General features: G+C 35.4%; 1 protein-coding gene across 1 annotated transcript in view; it reads left to right on the forward strand.

Annotated features, from left to right (window-relative positions):
• Positions 1-1,020: 1,020 nt before the first annotated feature.
• The window catches only part of LOC145685611 (uncharacterized), a 171,188-nt gene continuing 153,160 nt past the window's right edge, over positions 1,021-19,048 (forward strand). The window contains exon 1 of the mRNA XM_081758000.1: positions 1,021-1,152. The gene's annotated coding sequence lies outside the window, so the exon portion shown is untranslated. The remainder of the gene's footprint in view (positions 1,153-19,048) is intronic.

The following is a 19,048-nucleotide window of genomic DNA, read 5'->3' on the forward strand; positions in this document are numbered from 1 at the left end:
TGCATTAATTATTAAGTTCTTTAATTCGGGCTTATTTGATTATCACCGGGCCGGGCCTAAATGCTAAAACATATTTCGGACTCGGGTCGGGCCTCAAATTGTAAATTCACGGGCCGGGCCGGGCTTGGGCTAAAAATTCCGGCCCGTCCAGACCTCTATCCAGCGACCAGTATCTGCAATTCTGGGAGTTTACATAACATGACAAGTGAAACTAGACCTTATCTGACATGAAGTAAAACAAGGGATCCAAGTAACTGTTAGCAATTGATGTTAACAGCCTGTTACAATAATAAACTCTATTTTCCTTATCCTCACGTTTTAAACTCTTGCACCACACTTACACGATAGGCTTTTAATCTCACATCTTTTAGTACATGATGACACGATATACGAGATACACCAAGCTGCTGCGATAACCTCCTTACTGACTTGCGGAGGCTTCTCGCAATGTCCGTACGAATTCTGTCTATAGTTGTAGATGTCCTCACTGTCGGTCGTTTATTCCTCTGCACATTCTGAATGGATCCTACAGCTCTCCATTTCTTGTACAGGTTTTGAATAGTGTTCATTTTGGGGAGTTTCCTATCAGGATACTTCGCGTGAAACATTTCTTTAATTTCTTGATGGAGCGTGTCTTTATGTAAAATTCCACTATATCAATTCGCTGCTCTAAAGCAAACTGCCCCATTTCTGTCACAAATGTTCCTTGTTACCACAAATGTTTTATGTGGGACACCCTGTAGTATATGGAACATCGCTCTTAAATACATAGACCTATCTGTGCGTTTAGTTATTCAGCAACACCGTATATCATGAACTATTATATTCTTAACAACGACATCACAATACATTGAAAGAGAGCAAACATCCCGATAACAAGACATATCAGTCTGTTTCCTTTTAATAACAATTCTGTCATATTTATAAATAATGCTATTATAGTATAATATCTATCCGTTGAGCGAATGCTTTTATTTTCTGAAAATATCAATGATGTTTTGGTAGATTATAATTTGAAGTGGAAGATTATAATTTAAAAAAAAAGTTTTCATTATGTATAGTAAGAATGAAACCTTATATATAATCTGAAGAAATATCAGAATAAGTGTTTCTTGATTATTCACTCTCGTTTCGAGGACGTCATTTGAACAGGTTATGCCCTTTTAATAATTTTACTTTAAAAACAAAATTGATTAAAGTCTTATATTGTTGATTGATATACGTATTTAAACGCATAAGTAATTTATTATTTCGATTATTAACATTATTTTGCAGTTTATTATCCAGAAGGAATTAAGTAAGTTGAGATTTCGCAATAGAATAGGTATATATTTATATATTACTGGCAAATTTTTTCGTTTGTTTTAGAAAGTGTGTCTGGGTAACTGAATTTATTGTTCTGGAAGAATTCGGTGCAGATTAAGTTTAAAGACACCATCATTTGGAAATTTTACAGATATGATTGAGTACTTACATGGAAGGACATACAGAATACATTTCTGGAGGCAACATAAATAATTATTAAATAACACAGAGAAGCTGAAGTGGAAGTTAAGCAATATCTTACAGAACAAAACATTCATCGCAGTGAGTACAGAGTCCACCACAGGCCCGTAGTCAGCCCCAAAATGTAGAGGAGGCCTGGTAGAAGTTAGGGGATGCTCGAGCCAACCATATTATAGTTCATCAAATAGTAACATCAGCAATTTATCACATCTGCTCTTAAATGTTTAAGTATTTTGCTTCTACATAATTCTATTATCCCCCTCTACACACACACATTAAGTTAACATTCTGTAATCTACATGAAAAAACGTAAATTTTATTAAATAGGTATTACTAACTACATGAATTACAATTAAAATATATATGTTTTAATAGTTTCACATGTAATACTAACATTAAGATCAAGAACGAGAGATGATCTACTGTGAGAAAGGAAATTCAACTTTACTTTTGTTTAGGGTTAACTTGCGAAGTTACCCGTCCGTTTTTATCAAAATTTTGAAAATTTACCTAAAAGAAATTGATAATTTGATTGCTTGTGTGCTTGATAACAGGTACGTAAAGCCTAATCTATGTGTAATATCTTTTGATAAGCGGTTATAAAGACGGGTCTAATTCGCAAGTAGAGGGAACTACTTGTCTCTAGGTTCAGGACGGTTGGATTGTGGATAATTTTCGAGTAAACATGGCTGCAAGCAGGTACGTGGCCAGGATTTCGTGAAGGGGGGTGGGGTTCGTGACAAAATACTGTGATCATCACACCAGAGGCTCGATCATTCTAAACTATTTTATTGCAACATATATTGGTTCGTTTAGCCAGGATTTCGTAACGGGGGAGGGAGAGGCGTGATATGAAATTCTGAAGGCTCAGGAGCTTGATCAATGTAAAATACTTTACTATCAGGATATATTGGTTTGTTAGGACAATAAAATGAGGATATGTTGGTAAGTTTTAATAACAAACTATGAAAAAATCTCGAGTAATAAAAGAATAAAAAAAAGTATTGAAAAAGATTTAACAATATTTACATTCCTCTCTTTGTTCATTCAAATATAACAATTTTCCTTTCATTATGATCTCAACTATTATGAAAAGTACATATTCAATATAATAAAAAGTACATATTCAATAATGTCTTGTAAAATATTTTATAATATCTGCGTTCCTTTTTCTGTTGAATCAAATGGTAACAGAACTCCTTTTCCATATAAACTTTTGTTTTTATTATTCCTTCAACTACTGTCGGTTCCAAATGACAGGTTAAAGGAGCAGTAGAAAATTGTTTTTGAAATAACATGTTTGATTCTGCAAGGATGCGATGACGAAAAATTATGATAAAAAATGTCCACGCAGTTACTCAACGGCATTATGCTTTCGGAAGCTTGAAATCTCCCTGACTAGTAGCAGAAATTCTGAGAATTCTGTAACTTTTCTAGAAATTTCAAATTCCCTGACTCTTCCGGGATATCTCGCTCACCTCGCCACCATGTATTGCAAGTAATACAAATCTCCTCATATGAAAGAGTAACCAAAAGCTTCCTGTAGTTTTTTTTTTTTTTTTGTTAACGCTGATCGTTCTTTTTCTCATTTCATTTTGTTTCATCCTTCCTTAATTTTTTTCATTTCTGGTCTCGAGGGGGGTCCGGACCCCGCCCCTTGGCTACGTGCCTGCTGTAAGTGTACAGGGTCTTTACGCTGGATGTGAATTGACAGTACTAACATTTGTAAAACATGATGTTGATAATGAAGTTAATCTTTTGAATGTGTAAAATTAATGGGTTAATGAATGAAAGAATAAAGACCACTAATAATCGTTCACGAAGTTGCGGCCGGCCCCTTTGCCTCCCCCCCCCGTGAATACGGGCCTGGTCCACAATTTGACTGAATATAACTTGTGTACAGGTTTACTTTTAGCGCACCACTCGAAATAATTGTTGAAAAATTAGAATTCTTTCACTGCTTCCTTCTTAATGTTTCCTAAATGATTAGCGCTGGGCGACATGAAAATACGATATCTCACATGGCATAAATAAAATTGAAGAGGATCATAATAAGGAATTGTTAAAAAATTACAATTCTTTTACGATTTGCGTATAAATGCGGCGTCCGGATGTATGCATAAAAGCTATAGTGCAAAAACACAAAACAACATGTGCTAGGTGGCCAATAAAAGCAAGAATGATATGTAACCGAGTAAGCCATGGGGCCCGAGTGTTTAGCTAGGGAGTGTGTCCGAAGGAAGTAGGCGCGCCAGTGAAGGTGTGTATACGAGTAGCGAGGGTAGTGAAATTAAGTTGGTTTTCATAAGGATACGAGTTTCAATATCACTTGTCATGGTTTCATACTAGTAGTGCTCTACTTGTAAACATACGTCTGTACACTGTGCAGAAATACACCGCCGGTGAAAAATAGTTCCTAATACAATCATCTTTCATATGTACTCAATTATTTTATCCGTCGTAAAGCACTTTTAATGAGTTTACACTAGTAGACCTAATCCTACACTTGTAAACATAAAATACTGTATATTATGTTGTATTTCATTCTATTGCTTGCATAAATTTGTTGTATATAAATATGTCTTTTCATGCAAAGTACTGAATTTTACTTGTCAATCTTTCAAAAGTAAACCAACATCATAAATTGTATACAAGTTCTAATGAAATAGTCCGTGAATTTCGAAATATATACGTTTACTTAGGATGTCTATACATGTTTTCACTATACACTGAAGACTTTTGATAGCGCCCTAACCCTGTACATAGTAACAAATGACTGTGCCGATTCAATACACAATCTGTGTTACTTTGCGGATATTTTTAAACATAGATCTGGCGCTACTTCAAGTCCATAGTACTTTTTGAAGTAAACGTTAAGATGGTAGTAGCTTAATCAACTACTGGACATGGTAACTAGTAATATGGAGTCATTTTTCCTAGTACACCATTGGTATTGTTTTGTGCACAGTTGCCAGACAACTACGGTTACTAAAAACATTTTCTTTCTTATTAAACGGACATTACTATAATGAGAAATTATTAGCGATGTGGTACAAATAATTTATAAGCGATTATGAGGGACAAAACATAGTTGATCTGAAGGGTCAACAAAGTAAACTTTAATGTTGTGATTTGTAATCACGTTTCCCGAATGAAAGAAGGATACCAGGAAAATGTACAATAAATATATCAAAAGTGGTGTCAAATGTATACATCCTTCGCTTAAAGTCCACTTTGAAGTCTTTACTGATTAAAACAGATCAAGAACATCAAAAATAGTTGGCAGCTCCTCTGATAATCTAAAAAAAGTCAGAAAGTCCACATACTTACAAATTTTATTAGTGAAAGATTACAGAAATTAAAGTACGTTGTTCACTACTTAGTATAAATGTCAAACATTCCGCATAAAACTTTGCTGAAAGCAGAGAATGAAAACTAATAGAAATTCTAAATGTCTGTTACTTAGATATATATGAAAGGAAATGTGAATGTTCAAATTTAGAGTGTATATTAACTAGCTGATTTTAACTAACTGTCGTTAAGTCATTGTTCTTAGCAAACGAAAAGTTTAGTGAATCACTGACGATTAAGACAATTATCAGTAGTTGTATCCTAATAGTTTCCGTTTATCTTGCTAGCAGAGATGTAACTAACAACATATGATATACATGGGTGTTCAATGACCACCGCTCCGTACAAGAAAGCGTGGCCAGCAACCGAGCTGATTACATGACCACCCCGACAAGTGTTGCAGAGAAAGAATATACTCGAGACTATACATTGGCAGACAACACACTGTTATAATCGGAACAGGGGCGTCATTTAGGGGGGGCAGGAGGGGGCAATTGCCCCCCCCAAGAGTTTGAAGAATACATGTACTTTAATAGATTGCCTACTAATATACTAGTACAAAACGTGAAAGTCTTATGTCGGTGGTGCTCTTGCCCCCCCCAAGCAAAGTCTGAAATGACGCCCCTGAATCGGAAGTGGGCAGATTTATCCGCATTCCAATACGGTATGATTGTTGGTACCCGACCAATAGATACGTCAATAACCCAGATAGCAATATTTGTTGGATGGGCCTGTTTCTGTTTAGTGAAGATGTACAAGGAGTGGGAAGAAAATGGGGTAACGGACTCCAAGAGACGGAACTGCAAGGACGTATGGAAGTTCTAAACGTGGGGTGAGCATCGCGTCAAAGAGCTTGTAACAGCCAAATGAACCATCAGTGTCCGGGAATTATGTAACCAATACAATGGTGGATACACAACACCCAAGTCACACGCAATTGTACGGCGTACACTGGCATACATGAAGCTCCCCAGCAGAATAGCCATTCCTCACCCACTCCTTACGACTCGTGAACACTGACTTCGTCGCTCTTGGGCACAGGAATCCGCTAATTGGACCGTGGATGATTGGAAAAGGGTGTGCCACTCCAATAAATCAAGGTTTGTGCTACTCCTCTCGGACTGGCGTATGCATGTGTGGCGCCAACAGCACGAAGCTATGGACCCCTTGAGCATGGTGCTTACTGTATAGGCAGGTGGGGGCGGCTGGAAGGTTTGGGGATGCTTCTGCTGGTATGGACTGGGACCGTTGATGTGCATGGACCACAGTGAGACATCCCTTGTGTACCTGCAGGTGTTAGAGAATCACGTACACCCTACAATACAACACTTCTACCCACACGAAGATGGCATTTTCCGAGACGACAACACATGGTGCCACCAAGCTAGAATTGTACTTGCTTGGCTTAAGGAACATTCCACGGAGCTGCAGCATATGAATTGGCCCGTTAGCTCACAGGATCTTAATCCTATAGAACATTTATGGGATGTTGTGGAACGATCTTTTTTCACCATGACTCCACCGAAATTGTGAACTCATTGTGGGATGCCATCAGGAATATATGGTGTCAGATCCCCGTGGTAACATATAAGCAACTACTGGAATCCATGCCACGCCGTGCCCAGGTCGTCCTCTGATCAGAAGTTGGCTCAACAAAATATTAGCTATAGGTGGTCGCAATTCAGTGAGCACTCACAAGGGACCTTTTTCTGGTGTCACACGAAATGTGGAACAAGACTATGGTCAATCGATTTGTGTTAGTGAAGAAGAAAATCCATACGAAGGACCTCCTCCCCTCGTAACGTCCGATGTGTATAGACTGGTTATATACATGTAGGCATTCACTTTCATATGTTTGTCGCACGTGATACTGTCTGTGTATCCCCTCAACATTGCTAGGATCTCCCCTCCGCCCCTAAACTCCTGACTTGCTACGTGCCTGGTTGGAAGTATACGTTGAACATGAATAAGAATAATCGAGAAGTATGACTAAAAATATAGGATACGGAGAAATGTAGTGCAACATAATGGACTGCCCAAGATAGATGGTTGTGAAGTATTGGAGAGACCTTCATTCAGCAGTGGATCGACAACGTTATTGTATTTGTATACTTAATTGATTAGTGCTGGCGTTTTGAAGCTATAATAGGGACGACGGACAGCATTTGAATGCTGACAGTGGGGGAGGGGAGAAGGCAGAGAAAGTTCAGTACACCATTATACATTGAAAGATAAGTTCAGGAAGGTGGGGGGCCGTTGCCCCCTTGACTTTCTACTCTCCGCCCATGTATTTGACCATGTCCATGATATATAATTATGCTATTCACCTCAAGTTCGTCTCGTATGTGTTCATACCTCTATGCTATACTTCACTCTTACCCGCCTTCCTCCTCTATCCTTACGTGCTACGCCTCTTTTCTCATTTGTCAGAGTATTATCGAATATAATGTCACATTGTAGTATATGTTTAGCTGTGCTTCTATGCATATTTTCATCGAATTCGCTCCATATTTGGTCTCATTATCCACAACGTGTTGTGATGTTGTGTTGCCAGTGCCCCTACTCTCCCTGATAATTACGGAACGGTTGCGATCGAGGGTTTTTCCCACCTGGGTCATTCCATGTCAAATCACCTAGAGCACTGTGCTTCAATGTCTCAGATTGTCTTCAAATTTTTTTCATACATTAATACCAATGAAATTGTGCTAAATTAATTTTTACCGATTTTTTGGATGAGAAATGAGCCGGGGAGAAATTTTTGAAGAATGTAAATTTTGCTTCAATTTCACTTTCCGGCACTCAGCATCATGGAACTAAATCACCATAAGTTCCTTATTATTGAAGTTATTGGGTTCATCCAGGTGTCAAATGAAAGCTTAACTTTTGCTCTTTTAGTAGATCTTAAGTAACCTTGCAAAAAGTTACATTGTCAAACATTAATGGGCATACAAAGCAAATTTTAGGGTGTTTGCAAATTGTGCCTTTGTTTAAAGGTTACAACTATGAAACTTTTGAAACTTTTTTGTACATTCATCTTAAAAAATAAAGAGGGTGTTTTTGTATTTTTGTAATTATTATATTTTATGTACGGAAATGTACAGTTTCAAGTTTTGTTACAAATTACGTAATTGCTCGTAAGTTACAACTATGAAACTTTTGAAACTTTTAAAATAGAATCATCTTAGCACATACATGATATGGTTAAAAAGTAAAAAGAATGCTTTTGACATTTTTGTAATTATTATTATTTTTGGTATTTTAAATGTACGGAAATATACCGTTTTAAGTTTTGTTACAAATTGTGTCATTGTGCGTAAATTACAGTTGTGAAACTCTTGAAACCTTTTTTATAGGATCATTTTAGCAGATGATATGGTTAAAAAAATAAAAAAATGTGCTTTTGGTATTTTTGTAATTACAATTTTTCTACGTCAGAGTGCAATTCATGAATCACTCTGGGCTTTCTATATTCTACTGGACAGAAAATGAAACCTTTTGTTGGATACCTTTTGAAAATATCATCTCGGAAGTTCCTGTTCCATCTCTTACAAGCCAATCAACCCGGACTTACGCAACTGAAAGGAAAATTAAAAGAAGACATTATATCATTAATGAAAAGAATGAACTGTGAAATATAGGACGCAACATTTTGTATGTAAATCTATGCAATTCTAAGAAATATTACTGGTATGTATGTTTATTGTTTCCATCCATGTACATTAGTCTATTATTTCTAATTTCTGTTGATAGGGTTTGTAATAATCACTCAACCCCTTACATTGCTAGGCCTATATTTTCCATTCACAAAACCACAAGATTATTACAAAAAGGTATCCATTTTTGTTATTTAATCATACCTAATAAATCCAAACTAATCATATAAAAAGTTACAAAAGTTTGATAGTTGTAAGCGATGGTACAATTGGGAAAAAGGTTAAAAGTCATAGCTAAAGTACAAAAATATAATATTATAGTAATACCAAAACTACACATTACTCCAGTTCTGTTTTTAAGCATATCTAATATTTATTAAGATGATTATTTTAAAATTTTTAAAGTGTGACAGTTGTTACTTCAGAGTAGGGATGGCCAAAATTTTCCGAAATCGGATATTTTACTTTCCGGATTTTTCCGAATTCCAAATTTGTCCGAAATCGGAATTTTTCCGAATTCCGAAATTTTTCCGATTTTACTTTCCGGAATCCTGAAAGTAAAAATTTCGGGATTGGCCATCACTACTTCACAGGAAAGGTATAATATGTTAACAACAGTAAATCTGTATATTTCTGTACATTTAAAACACAAATAATAATAATAATAATAATAATAATAATAATAATAATAATAATAATAATAATAATAATAATAATAATAATAATAATAATAATAATAGCAAAAATACCAAAAGCATCCTTTTTATTTTTTAACCATATCATTTATGTGATAAAATGATTCTATAAAAAGAAGCTTCAAGTGTGTCATAGTTGTAACTTATGAGTAGAGCCCGGATTTTTATGTAATATCAACCCCCTAAATATGTAACAAAAATCGCTTGAAATGTAAGAAATATGTAATATTATATAAGAATATGTAATATTACATATGTTACATATTTATGAAAACGTAATATTGACAGGCGTATGAGAATGCAATATTTAAACGAATCATGAAAATAAAAAGGAAAATCTACTACACTTTATCCTGCTTAATGCAAGTCCCCCAATGAAGGGAAATGCTTGAAGAGCTGAGACAGCCATACGTCACTGACGTGACTGATTGCAGGATAATAAAAATCAGACGCGAATGAAGGAAGATGCTAGAGAGAAACAGGAAAGCCCCGAGAAAAGCAATGCATATGGCATTTGTACGTCAGAAATCTCATGTGGTGTGGTGTGGTCCCGTTTCAAATCTAGAACCTTTTACACTAAATGCGCAACCGTCACCACGGTCCAATCTTGAAATGAATTATGCGCAATATACAATTTAAATACTAAAAGCAACTTAAGACGAAGTGTATTGTTTTATATATATTTATTTCATGCAGGGAAAGCAGTCCTATATCTTTTAAACAATACCAGCTGAACTAAGATTGAAGAATATTTCATTAATGAACATTTTAAATTTGAAATCAAGTACTTACAAAAGATGTGCCTGCAGTTCAACTGTGTGTTGTTGCACAATGGGTTACAAGGTACATTTCGAAATGATCAGAAGTAAAATTTTGTCGGCGATCGGATAAAATATTCTTGTATGCAGAGAATAATCTCTCCACATCACATGAGGTAACAGGAGTGTATATCAACAGGGATGTAGTTTGGGGAAATATCTTCAGGGGGGTTCTTGTTTCACCACTGAGAATCTCACTCACTGCCAATAGGCTGTCGTAACCCGGGTTTCTTTCCAGCACTGCATTTAGTTTATTTCGAACTTTTTCTCCTACATCTCCACACACACACACACACACACACACACACACACACACACCTTGCAGCAGTCTCTTTGCATCCTCTATGATTTTCATGGATTCCGGAAGAGGCCGCCCAACAGTCTTTACCTTTTAATGCTTGTAGGTAGCCAACCAAAATTGCTGTCTATGCATGCGATATCACACGCTACTTTTGAGTCATTAAACAGTTTCTGAGCAATGCCAACTGACACAGCAGACTCCGATGGAAATGAATGAACAACAGGCTTAATTTTTTGAAAATGTTCATTGTAAAAATATACTGACTGTATCCAAGTGCCCCATCGCGTTAGCACAGGCTCCTGAGGAATTGGCACGTCTGGCAGCTGATCTCTGTAAACTTGAACACATTGTGGCGCCTTAACAAACATTTTTTTTTTTCGTGGAAGAAACTAGTTGATTTACTTCGTAAAAGTTGTCTCTCGACTCTTCAGCAACACGCTGAAGAGCATGGACCATACAGGTAAAATGAATTAAGTGAGGGTAAAAACTGTAAGTGCTCTAGCCGCTTTTAACATGTACGCTGCACTGTGTGTATAGAGAACAAGAACTTTTTCTTCCTGAACTCCCGGCCACAACACTTTAAGACCATCGTTTACAAAGCGAGCAATCGTGGAATGATTGGTGCGTTCCAGCAATTTACTCGCAATAAGATAGGATTTAGATGGAGCATCTTCATCTAACTTTCTAATCACTAAATTTGCTACATAACGTCCCAAAACGTTTGTTGTTTCGTCCACAGAAATCCAAATATATGAACTACCTATTTTTGTCCTAATGGTATCTATAGCTTCCCTACAACAAACTTCGAGATAACACTTTCAAAGAGTAAATTCGTCAGGAATTCGACGCCCGCAGTACTTCTCCAGAAAAGCACGCTATTTTGGCACTTGAACTTTGTTCCAAGGAATGTTTGCTGATATCATTGATTGGCACAAGTCTTTGAAAAACTCACTCACTGAAGTATCTTGATGCATTTGCGTCAGGAGTACTTTTTTTTTTTCAGTTCGCAAATTTTTATTTCTTGCATGGAGTGCACTTCATACATGTTGTTCTGAGATTTCATTGAATATTCAATTTTTTTTTATCACACACTTGGCACAACACCACTTTACCGTACGTAGTAAACGCATCATCGATAGTTACCCACGACCGCAATTTCGCGGATAAAGTTGAGGCAACCGGAGCCATTTCTAACTTCGACGGTCAATACAGAACACGTGTGTTTTGCAACTGCAATACTAGAGTACTATCCTCCTGTCATTCAGTTGAACAAACGAAGTTCTTTGAAAGCATACGTTACCTGCTATGATATTGCCATTGTCTCCAGCTTTTTGGAACGAACTCTTGCAGTAAATTCCTGGAAGCACACTAGAATACAGTTTTAACTTGAATTGCAGTATTTGCTTTCATCTTTTTTCCCATCCGACCTCAGATAACAATCAAATAGACTTCATTTTAGGAATTTCCCGGCCAGTCGCCTGTCAGGGACGCGATCTATTTTCCTCCGGAGTTTAGAATAAAGGACGCTGCTAATGTACTCCGGAGGGAGGATTTTTACTTGTTTCTTCTTATATTTCTTTTGTTATCGGCGAAAATTCTGCGAAACATGGTTTGACAAATAAAAAAAAAAAAAAAGAGAGAGAGAGATTTCTCTTTCGGTAAAGAAACGAAAAGATAGACATAACAAAATTGAATCTAGATGCAAGCCTTGCGCAGTTGGAGAGTTTATTATTTTTATTTTAAATTAAAATTTCAGTAAACGCAAAACTTTAAGACAGTTTTAAGTAAAAATATGTAGAAGCCATAGAAATATGTAATATTGGTCAAAATATGTAAAAATATGTAATATGAAACTTGAGTTGAAACACCCTACAGGTGTGAATCACAAACATTTAAGGATTTGACGAACCTACATATGAGGGAAAAAATATGTAATTACATACAAATCCGGACATTACTTGTAAATAATGACACAATTTGTAAAAAAAACTTAAACCTGTATATTTCCGTACACTTAAAATAAAAAAATACAAAAAGCACACTGTTTTATTTTTTAACCATAGACCTATCATTTATGTGCTAAGATAATTCCATTTAAAAAGTTTCAAAAGTTTCATAGTTGTAACTTACAAGCAATGACAATTTGTAACAAAACTTAAAACTGTATATTTCCGTACATAAAAAATAATAATTACAAAAATACAAAAAAAACACCCTCTTTATTTTTTAACCATATCATGTACGTGTTAAGATGAATGTACAAAAAAGTTTTAAAAGTTTCATAGTTGTAACTTTTGAGCAAAGGCACAATTTGTAAAAAAAAAAAAAAAAAAAAAAAAAAAAAAAAAAAAAAAAAAAAAAAAAAAACTAAAATTTGCTTTGTATGCCTATTAATGTTTGGCAGTGTACCCTTTTGCAAGGTTACTTAGAATCTACTGAGAGAGCAAAAATTAAGCTTTCTTTTGACACCTGGATGAGCCCAATAACTTCAACAATAAGGAAGTTATGGTAATTTTAGTTCAATGATGCTGAGTGCCGGAAAGTGAAATTGAAGCAAAATTCACATTTTTCAAAAATTTCTCCCCGGCTCATTTCCCATCCAAAACCTCGGGAAAAAAATAATTTAGCATGATTTCATTGGTGTTAATGTATGACAAAATTTTGAAGAGAATCTGAGAGATTGAAGCACGGTGATGTTTTTAAAATTAGGTGATTTGACATCGAATGACTCACCTATGGATTTTCGTGTTCACTAACACAAATCGATTAATCATAATGTCGTTCCACATTACATGTGACACCAGAACAAGATCCCTTGTCAGTGTATACATTGAAAGAATTCGGTGACGCTGTTTCTACTTCAACATTCCGTCGTTCATTCACCCAGTTTTATTCTCACACCGCGCAGCACCAGCTCTGTGTCAAAGCGGTAACAGCGAGTCTGTGTCAACTGTAACGCCAGATTCTTTGGGTTGAAATAACTCGCTAAACTGGTAATCATGTTAGGACTACTGGCCTGTGTTGAAATTGAGACGTATCAACACCATTATATTTTTCTGAGTATGCTACTTGTCTCCCTCTTCCAGGTGATCATCAGTCAAATTTCTTTGCGCAAATCTACTATAAATGGAATTTCACCGGTAGAACATGATTCTCTTTCAAGGCATTAAGTGACGATTTTTCCAAAGAGTTAAGCCATGTTTGTACTGTTTCCTCTTTGCTTGATCTATCCCTAATACAAATGAGAAGTTGCAAAAAGACAATGATTTTATAAAGAATTCTGACAAAAGGTAATATATTTATAAGCATGATGTGCTTCTTCAATATTCATCTGTGCTAGATATGGTTATGTCTGTCAATCGTGTGCAAATCTTCTGCAGAAGGATGAAGGATTAATAGTAAAAGAATTTTAATTTTTGAGCAGTTGCCTGTTTTGGTATCTTCAAACTTAATCTGCACGAAAAAGCGTCACGTATCTATATATCTAGCTAGCTAGCTCTGAAAAATAAAATACCAGTACCCGCTTGTAATCCTCAAAACAGATGAAGAGTAATTGAATTTTAAACCGTAAAGTAATATGTAGTTGAGCTTGACAAGAACACCGGCCAACCGGTAAAATAGTAGTTTATAACTTTATACTTCAGGAAATTTACCATTAACTACGAGAATTATTCCCATGTCAAAGTTGTTCATTATCTTCTGTAAATAATATCTACAATATGTTGTAGTATTAATTCTTCCACAACAAGTTTTGAGTTAAGTACTGGAGAGTAGGTTCAAAGGCATGCAACTTAACCTAAGCTTTAACTTTTTGGGCCTACTCTGTGGCACAAAGCCGCAAGTTTTATTTTCAAGACATTTATATAATTAATTGTAACCCCCCCATATATATATATATATATATATATATATATATATATATATATATATATATATATATATATATATATATATATATATATATATACACTTTTGTTTAACCCATGAAAGACCGTCAGTCGAAAGGACAGTGCACGTTCAAGCAAGCAACTTCAAACTCCATTCTTAATGCTCGAATCAAAACAATGATCTGTAGCAACACCTGAATATAGTAAACCGGCGTATATACAGACGTGTTCAAATTATTAGACTCACGCTCGAAAAATGCAAAATTGATGTAGGAGTCCTAATTTCAGAGTTCTACAACTTTTAATTTAATAGTTAAACCACGAATATAGGATCCTTCATTTGTTTACTGAACAGTTGAAGTGGTGATATCAGTGTTGAACAGCAGATGGTATTAGTGAGGGGGAAATTCTGAAAGTGATGTTTCAGTTGTAGATAGCTATTGTGGTCCCTATCAACAAGTTACAGTCTGAAGTGTTGTGGTTGCTGTCGTAAGAAGTTAACGACCTTCAAAGCGTTCAACAGTTCAAATGGGCCAGTTTAAAATGATCGTGACGTGTTTCGTGTATCAATCTTTTATTCTGTGTAGTCCTGTAATTGCAGCGTAATGGGAAAAGCAAAAGATCTTTCTCCGCGTAAAATGGAAGTTAACAAACTACTTCTGGTGGAAATAAGATATAAACGGCAATGCATTGCTAGTAGAGTTAGGATAGAACAAAAATATGTGAGTAGAATCTCTGTTGAAATGAACAAGAGCCAAAATAGAGTTGGGAAGTGTGGGCGAAAACCAAAGCTATCGCTAAGAGGTATCAGAAAACTAAAAAGATTGGCTCTGGGAAACAGAAGTGAACTTCTAATAGACTTAAGCATAAAAATGACTGAGTATGGCGCAGACATTTGGTCTGAAAATGTTCGAAGGATTCTTTGTGCCGAGAGAATAAAAGCACACCGCCAAGAAAGAAAACAAAATTAGAGTCTACTCCAATCATGGCAAAGAAGCGCCTCGAATGGGTACACAGCCTAGAATATTGAACTGCTGAAGATTTTGGAGAATAATGTGTTTCAGTGATGATTCATGTATCTTTGTGTCTGATGAATGTTCACAATATGTGCGACGTTGACCTGGGAGGAATTCAAGTTGGAACGTCTTTAATAAACCGTGAAGCATCCTGCTTGAGTCATGGTCTGGGTGTGATCTCTGTCTTCGGGCCTGGAAGACTGTATATAGCAGTGGCGGCCGGTGGGTTGTGGTTTCGGGTGTTGCAGTACGAACGATCGGAGACAGAAGATATAAAATGGTCTCATTGACTAATCAGCATAACTTTAGATGCAAATGCTATGTAACATGTTAAATTAAATAAAATTATGTTTTTAAAAAATAAAAAAATGCAGAACATTTAATCCGATTAATCACCTTTTAATTAGTAAGTTCATTCTTCTCTCTTTGATTGGAGCAAATCTGCCTAATACATGCTGGTTGAACTCTAGTATTCTTATTGTCAGGTATTTTTCGATGAAAAGCATAACCAATGGTGATAACCTTTCTTGGGATATTCAATTTTTTGAAAGTGTCAATTCTTTTTGATGTGAAAAAAAAACTTTTCTTCTTTTACTGACGCCATAGGTACAGTTAATATTAATTTCAGAAGCTTTGTAGATTCACTAAATATTTTTTCTAGATTATTGTGAACAATTCATTCTAGCAAACTCAGTCCCTGACAGTGATCCGAATTCCTCTTGAGTGTAGACTGAAGAGAGTTCGTAGCAGAGGTTAATGTTATAAAAAAGTGTACATTGAACACGCTTTATTCACAATTCATCTAGGGAAATTTAAAATAAATTGTGGAAATGTATCTAGTGCATACAACATTACTGCCATAAGATGTCCTGTAAATTTAAACCTATCTTTTCCGAACACTCTCCTGAATTGCACTTTGCTTGTTTTGTCTAAGCCTTAATTGTAGGTTTTTCTCAGTTGAAAGCTGGGTAATTTTTTTGCAAGTTATTTACAGAAGTCATGGTATGCAATTCATTCAGAATTTGTAGGTTATATACAGAATTAAAGCACACACGATAAAATTAAATCTAATAACTAATAACCAAAACAGCTGATACAAAAAGAGTTACTGGTATATGAATTGCGAATGTTACATATTCATACATAGGGCTGTCAACTGGCCGGCTTTTCATTGGCCTGGCCGGAAAAATTGCTGTTATTTTGATTAAAGCCAGTACAAACTTCTCACCAGCCCCTTTATAACCGTTTTTTTTTTCAAATTTGTATCTAGTTCGAAGTATAGATATTGAAAAGTAGCTGTCATTCTGTAAACTCAAAAATGTTACATTTCACCATCTATCAACGATTAATATATTTTGTTCACCTGTTTAGAAAATTTTAGAGAGATGGCAGGGACTGTATCAGGGAAAATTTGAAATTTACTTTCAAGGAATTTTATACATTTATTAAGAGTGGAAAAGGACTTCTTAAAGCAATTTCCTATAGTTGAAGTAGAGACTATACGTTTAAAGTGTGAATTTCATTTTCCAAATCCAAAATTGTCACGTAAAGATTATTATACTTTTGTTCATCTGTTTCGATAATTTCAAAGAAATGGTAGGTACTGGTAAATACAATAAATTAATCAATGCCGATTGATGAATTTCAGTTTCTCATTTATAGCACAATGTATCTATAAAGCTTATTAGTGAATGTTCTAAGGACATACAAAATATATGTGTTAATGCACTTTTGTTCACGATAGTACATTTCCTTTCCATGGATAGGTCTGAACAGAGATACTTAACGCTGAGACCTATATCATAGAGAATTTTAAGGTTATTTTACAGAGTTGGCAACCCTATTCATATATCAACACACACACACACACACACACGTGTGCGTAAAAGAAAAAAAAACTATCCAAATCATCAATCTTGGTTGTTACGTAATGCACGATGAACACAATATACTTCCACATGAGGCGAAACAATGTTTATCAACGTTCTGGAAAGCAACCTTGAAACCCGCCAGATATAGGAACAACATGTTAGCTGGGAGGGGTTCAAAGCATTTGAGGAAGGTCCAATACGTGTACGTAATTACGAACCTGTCTTATACTGTACCCGAAAAGATAAGTAATTCTTAATTACTGTCACCTATATTTTTAGAAAAAATGATAGAACGATTATTTCTATAAGAAAAGAAAGAGTACATGATGAGGCGTAAAATAAAATATTTAGCGTACATCAATCATTTCTTTGTTAAACAAGTATAGTTCGTTAGGAAAGTCTACAAATGTTAGTCAAGTTTCGAAATTTTTGGGAGGTCCGGACCCGGTGCCCCCCCTCGTGGCTACGCCTCTGAGCATTGCTAACTAGTCCCAAATTCAAGGTGGCGTTCCCCACCATAAAGTTTTATCAAGAGTATAAAATATACTTATTTTGTAAAAGAAATATGTATATACTAAAATACTATCCACAGAGGGGGGGGGATTCTGCATATTGACTTATTAATATTTGGTTCACAAATTACTGTAGAAGAAATCTTCGTTATCTATATAAGCTAAGAATTAACTTGTAAATGCGGATCTACTTTCATTTGATTTCTGCTCTACTAAATATTTTCTTTCATATTTTGTAATTCTGCTATCACTTTTTTTTAAAATTGTCATTATATTGATTTGCTTCAGTATAAGTACCGTAATTTAAAAATATGAATGCATAAAAACAAATTCCATTTGTTAATTGCTAGTGAAATAAAATTCAGAAAGCTTATTTAGCGCGAAAAACCTTCTCATTCACTGAAAACCGTGCTGTGTTGCAGAAGCACTGCAACGACCAGACCCTTTAACTTCTGAGATAGGGGAAAGAAGACTTAACATTTGCTCCAATTCCCGCGCTGAAGGAATCTGGTCGTTGCATGCTAGCTGCAACACAATATAATTAGAGACTCTGTGACGGATTATTTTTCGCTTTTTAAAACGGATTAACGAAACGGACAGTTACAGAAGTAAAAAAAAAATATGTTATTTAAAGTATATATGGGAGTATCAGAAAGTATTTTTTTCTGTTCTTTATTACTGTTGCTAATAATATTTTTCCTAGAAATACTTTGGTCGTTGCGCAACGCTGCAACACTAACATTAGCCGCCACTGGTATATAGTAGAGAGGACAATGAACCACGACCAACACCTACAAGTTCTTCAAGAAGAACTGCTTTCCCAGACTGCACTCTGGTTTGATGACGTACAATTCATCTTTATGCATGATGGAGCCTCATGCTACCGGGCCAAAGCTGTAACAAAATTCTTCGAGAACAACGAAATTGGTGTTCTTCCGTGGCCAGGCACTAGTCCTGATATGAACCCGATTGAAAACTTTTGGAGCTTCATGAAAAAAAAGCTAGAGCACATTAGAACCAAACTTCAATTGATCAAAGAGATAAACAATTTGTGGTATTACGATGTTGGCTTGAGGGCAAAATGTGCTAAATTCGTACATAGGATGCCACAAAGGATAAAAGATTTAATAAAAAATAAGGGATTTCATAAGAAATATTAATCTTTGTGTGAGAGATAATTTTCTTTAAGTATTCCATTTCATTTTTGTTTCCAATTTGGATATACACACTTTATAGCAATTATATTTGGATGTTACGTACGCATTTGTTTTATTGATATCGAAAAGCATATGCCACACCCACTAGAAATTAGGACAGCGTTACAAAGTAGTAATTTGGACTAAGTTTGAACGTATTTTCTCACGTAATATTGTAAGAACAGTAAAATATTCAGAAACTGAATGTTGAGTCTAATAATTTGAACACGTCTGGACACAGG

The sequence above is a fragment of the Thermobia domestica genome, chromosome 5, assembly GCF_964235325.1.
Source record: "Thermobia domestica chromosome 5, izTheDome1.hap1.1, whole genome shotgun sequence".
Taxonomy (NCBI): domain Eukaryota; kingdom Metazoa; phylum Arthropoda; class Insecta; order Zygentoma; family Lepismatidae; genus Thermobia; species Thermobia domestica.